The following is a 6,000-nucleotide window of genomic DNA, read 5'->3' as shown; positions in this document are numbered from 1 at the left end:
CAACTGAACATCCATGGGGCATCCCTGTGGACGATGTTACCAATACCAGTGTGCCGCCATTATACAGATACGTCCCCAAAACGCTGTAACCTATTGTTTCCACCGCTGAGCGCTGAGGTTACTGGAATTTAATAAAACAGTAACGTTTGACAACCACGACTTTTTTTTCTTGCAGACTCTCTGCGTAAGTAACGTCGGAAAACGTACGGTGCATCTAGAGGCGGATTTAGGGAGGGGGGGCCCGGATGTCCTGAACCCCCTCACTCAATTTCAGTCGCTACATAGAGTATCAATTATCCTTGGTAGTATAGCATCTATCTAGAAGCGTGCGCGGGAGACATCCATACAATGTTTGCGCGGGAACGAAGTACTTCCAGATGCTGTTTATCAATATCAAATATGAGCCCCGTTCTAGGCTTCTGTCGTCGTCTTTGTTGATCGACAGCAGATTCGCGCTCCTGTGGGAGCGCATGCCTCGTTTTGATTCCGCGCGCCTTACAGCCATCGAACCAGAAGGGACAAGCGCAAAACCTTGCGACCATGCCCCTACGGAATGGCATTTATTTCCTCCTGCTGGACATCCTTCTGTTCAGCTGCACCACTGCAATCCCTACCATCGTCGTCGCGTTGTACACCGTCTGGCGTGTGCACATCACCCCGCTCTTCCTGGAGTCCATGTACCGTGTGTCCATCGTCTACCCCGAGATCATCCTCATCGCCCTTACCGCAAACTACGTCTCCCTGGTGTTCTTCACCACCAGCGGGGGCTTTATCTACATCCGCTACCAGCGAGGGTGTCACCAATTTCGCAGATCCAGAGACAGTGCCATGTTCTTCTTCCTGGGGCTCTGCTGTATTGTCTTCACGGGCATCTGCATCTACCTCTGCCTGCACTGCATCGACACTGTCAGGTCCACCGCCGAAGATAATTTCAAAAAGGCGATGACTCAATACGACTTCAATGCTACATCCAGGTACTACCTCAACAATTTTCACATGGAGTTCCGATGCTGCGGCATCAACGGCGTGAACGACTGGCTCAGCATTCGCGACGAAGGTGCCGAGAATGCAACTGAAATTGGATGTGAAGCCAAATTTCCACCGACTTGCTGCGACATCATTCGCGAACCCAGAATCAAGTTTGGGATTGGAGGTTGCAGGGAAGCACTGATGGGCTACCTGGACAATATCCAGATCCAACTGCTGTGCGTCTCCACTCTCGTTATGGTTTGGGTGCTCATGCTTCTCACATTGTCCCTGTTGCTGGGGAGCGTAAGCGCGAAAGCAGTGCCTCCATGCAGAAGATCGGAGAGCAGGATTAAGATCAAATGCAAGAACGCGATATTTGTGCGTCGGACTCCATCCCGTGAAAGGCACATAAGGACGCGAGTTGCACCAAGAAGCGATTCATCTGCTGTTACGGCGTCAGGTACAAACGTTGCTGTCGAGCGTCATGCAATTCGGCTACCGAGCTCAAACGCCGCCGCCGAGGATGCTGCACCGTCGTCAGATTCGAATACCGAGAGAAGCGTCTCTCATTCAAAATCTCACATTATCGTCATTAAAGAAAGCGCTTCATCTAATCCGTGATTGTTCATATAATAAAATGTGCACGGACGGCGTGAAATCTCTGGTCGTTCTTCGTTTCAGTAAATATATATTGTATATATAATATTGCCGTAAATTTCTCACCCTCGAAGCAAATTTGCTGAAGGTGAAGGTGTGCGGAACTCTCGCCGCCCCCACAAAAAAGACCACTAGCCCGTACTAGCGATTCGCGATAAACGCAATATCGTACATACCACGTGCACAAAAGAATCACGTGCTCATTGCGTTTTTGGTGTCATCGCGCCGCAGAGAAAAAGAGGAAGCGGCGGGCGGCACAGCGCAGCGCACTGATCTCTATCTATAAAGGCTGGATGGCGCATGGGAGAGGGGCTCGCGGGGGAGAGGCGTGCATTCGGGCCGCCATGTTGGGAGGCCCTAAAGCGCAGTGTGCGCCCATAGAAAACAATGGGAGGCAACGGAGATTGTGAGTATTTACAGCGCTGCAGGCGTTGCTTGTCATCACACAATTTTGTAAGGTGCCAGTATACTGATGTATCCTAACAATGTTTCACAGGTGTCCTGCCGTTCGATTCTTAATTACGTTATGTTTTGCATTCCGAAACTAGACCGTCACAGCAGTGCAGCGCTGGGGATTGTACTACAGTACATTTCCCAGCCAATATTTCAACAAGAAACGATGTGAGGTTAACAACCACCATGTATGTAATATTCCGTGCTGCGTTCTGGACAAAAATTGTCCCATAAAGAACGGTCCGGGAAAGGATATACTCGCATGGCAGAAAGAGATCGTGCTGTAGAATCACAGCCGTTGTTTTAGCCGTGTATCGGTTTCGTATGATTTATATCAAGCACCGCCGCAGAAAGTGTCTTTTAGTGAACGACTGCGGTGCTTTGCCTCGCAAATATGGACACACCGAAGCAGCCCAAATACGTTGTGAGCGTGATGTAATTGCTTCACGCAATTAGAACACGCTCGTTAGGACAGTTAATCAGGTAGTGATGTAAGCTTAATCAATTAAGTTACTTAAAAATGGTAACACCTCCTTGAGACGCAAGATTTACCTCTTTTTGAAGTACAGCCCTTCTATGTTTGTTTGTTTGTTTCTTCCTTCATTTGTTCTGATTATTTGCAGGCGCGGTTGTGCCAAACTGGATGTCCTTCTCGAGTACTCACATGCTTTTGCTGAATACAACTGCAGCGTGAGCAAAGCTGCTTAGGAACGGGGGCCTGCTATCCAGTGCTGACTTTGTCATGCTTGTTATGTGGAGCACGTTCGAAAAAATGCAGCTGCACATCTGAAACTCCAATGAGTTCATCGTCATCTAAAAGAGAGCGTCGTAGCACCGTTGTGAGACCAGACACGGTTTCTGAATATCTTCTATGGCACCTTCCACAGTTTGCACAATTTTGTTCAGCATCGAAGTCTCTCATAGGAACCACTTCGCATTAACTGTGACTCCCATCTTACATTTTGATGTGCAAGGGCCTTCTTGCACTACACACGTATGGTCTGCAACAGGATAAGTGCAGCAGGACGATTTGGAGCTTGAAACAGTTGTGATTTTGTCATTTTGGCCCTCGTGTACCCCGTCTGTGAAACGTAAACAAAAAAAAATCTAACACGATATGCTTTTGTAAACAAGGTCACTGATGGTGAGTAAAGAGAATATACAAGTTCAAGTTTATTCAACATTTTATATCATACATTATATTATTCAACATTTTACATCAAGTTTATACAACATCAAGTTTATTAAAGTTATTTCTTGCACTTATGCGTATCAGGATACAATGAACGTGCAGGGCGGTCACAAAAGACTACATTTATTGTTTTATGACCCTGCTACAATGACAATATATATTTTAGGAATGACAATGGACAGGTACTGTCTCTAAATTTGTAGCACTCAATTTTAGGTTAGAATGAGCAATGAATAGCAACTTCCCTCCTGGTATTTTCTTATATATGATGAATTTTGAATTTAATGTGATCAAATATGTGTTAATATAATAGTATATATAAGAATATAATACGTGATAAATGAATGTGATCAACAGTAGATGTAAACAACACCGGTAGCCAGAGAAGTGCATTCTCAAGAAATAATTTTCTTCTTATAGCATATATGTGCATGCCCTATTAACTGAAACAATTATCACGGTTCTCACGGTTTTAATTGCTGAGAGTGTACTGTAGAGACGGCTTAGATCTACAACAGTTAATACAAGGTATTATATACTGTGAATACATTTAAAAATCCCATGTGACACATACTTTCTGGAGGTGCTGTGGTAATCAAAGTTTGTGGGCATTACGCAGGTTCTGCACCCATTTCTTGAGTATGTCGAGGCAGCTGTGAAGTAACCTGCATTGATGATGATTATTCCAATTTTTATGGTGCATCGACAACAAAGGAAATAATACATCAGAACATTGGTTTGGGTGCAACCAGTTAAAAATGAATATGTTGTTTAATAAATGCATTGGACAAATGTTAAAACATCAGTTTAAAACATGGTTTACAATCCCTGTATCTTCTAAAAATTAAAAAGATGAAAAACTATTCTAAAAAGAATATGGCGAACTCTTCTAAAAAGAATTATAATCTCGAATTATTATATTGCTGGGTGAAGGAGCCTAAAGTGTAAGTTGTGTTTCTGATGTGAACATGTAAGAAAATATGCAAAACTGAGAGAGGCTAACCACAGTGCGTGCACTGAGGTTGTTCCTTCCTGTAAAGTAGAAACCAGTGGATGAGGAACGTGATACTTACCTGTACACCCAGCCGTATCACACTACACAGATTATTCACTGGGTAGCCCTCATGACGAAACCTGTATTGAGAGACCACTTTTGCCTTAAAAACTGCTTCAAATAGCACGACACGCTACAAATTATTACTACGTAACAAGCTGACGATACAGCTCAGACAAAGGCGTTATTCAAGTCGCGCCACACCACCGTTACGTAGGATTCTTTGTCACAAATCAAACCAAGGCACAAAACAATACCAATACATGAAAAAATGTGACAATCGTGGTCTCATTATGACGTAATACCGAACTTGTGCGTGAAGGTAATTCAAAGAAATGAATGTGGCACTTGCTTCCGCAGAGAACACCGTGTACCATGCTAGCAATCCATGCAAAAAAGCGCTCGAGTGCTCGCACATATATTGATGACAACACTACCTGTGTAGTGTAACGTGTTCTTTCAAGCATATTATGCACTCAAACTGTATTTGCCGCCGGGTAAAATGCAAGTGTGCTCGATTGAACGTCGGAAGAGCGATCAAGCAACCTGCATCCAGTGCTCGTTTTGGACAAAAAAACACTTCATAATGGTCAACTAAATATACAGAATGAACGCCTATTTATTCCTCGATAAAGAGTGACTCACCTGTATAAATTTAGGCCCTGTAACCTTGCCAGTACGGTTGGTACGACCGCAATTGCAAGAAGTTGCCATGATCGCTGCGGCGACTGTTGTGAGCACCGTAAGATGGCGGCCGGTTTCTTCACGCTCGCGCTCCCTATCCGCGATCCAGCCTTTTACAATCGAGATCAGTGGCGCAGCGCGTCACCCGGCGCCATGCCCGGTGTACCCGGTGCGGACCGCACCCGTAAACGCTGCCAACGCCACCTAGATACAGCAGGCCTGCTTATTGCCTCCTCTCCCTCCTTCGCTACGTAGACATATACAGCAGAATTCGTCTGCTACTGCAATTCGCCGTTCTGCGAATTCAAGAACCCGCAAATGATTGCAGCTTACTTGTAACTTGCAGACCTGAATATTTAGACAAGTGCAACACGCTTTCCAGGAAATCAGTTTTGAGAAAGATAGGGGCCGTTTTGGGCTTTATTTTCTAGTTTTTTTCATTTAGTACGCGGGTACGTACAATCACCACTCGCAGACGACGGTGGCGTCTTCATGGCCACCACCGGTGAAAGCACATTCGTGATTGGCTAGCGCCGTTGAAAACACGATCGTGATTGGTTGTTACGTTACGTTGTTACTATTAGTTGTTACGTCACGTCGACGAGTAAGTAGGCTTTCTGTATCTAGGTGGTGTGGACACTGCACATGCCCAGCAAACCAGATACATCCAGGAAATGTCCGTAAGATATCTCGCCCGGGACGTTTGGATATCCAGTGGAGTTTGCCACAGATCCGTTTTACATCCATGCGATATCCCAGCGACTAGCATTTCTGCCATGTTTGTAGATCCACTTAAAGTCCCTGCGACATCTGTCACGGATGTTTGGATATATACGGGATTACGAATATCGAACATATTTTGCTTTTAACAATTTCGTGCATCAGATATTTAGTGTTTGTAGAATGCGTAGAGACCACTGCAACTGTGCACCAGCAAATGATATTTATTATGTGTTTTAACCCGTTTGATACTATTGGGAACAAAACATTA

General features: G+C 44.8%; 1 long non-coding RNA gene across 1 annotated transcript; it reads right to left on the bottom strand.

The window, feature by feature from the left end:
* Positions 1–3,744: 3,744 nt before the first annotated feature.
* Positions 3,745–5,076, bottom strand: LOC135393419 (uncharacterized). Its single transcript, XR_010422623.1, has 3 exons — positions 4,971–5,076; positions 4,345–4,405; positions 3,745–3,936 (listed from the first exon to the last, which is right to left on the bottom strand). It is a non-coding gene; the product is annotated as an uncharacterized LOC135393419 (long non-coding RNA).
* Positions 5,077–6,000: the final 924 nt, after the last annotated feature.

This window comes from Ornithodoros turicata, chromosome 4, assembly GCF_037126465.1.
Source record: "Ornithodoros turicata isolate Travis chromosome 4, ASM3712646v1, whole genome shotgun sequence".
NCBI lineage: Eukaryota > Metazoa > Arthropoda > Arachnida > Ixodida > Argasidae > Ornithodoros > Ornithodoros turicata.
The sequence above is the reverse complement of the archived record's forward strand: the minus strand, read 5'-3'. Positions and strand labels throughout refer to the sequence as shown.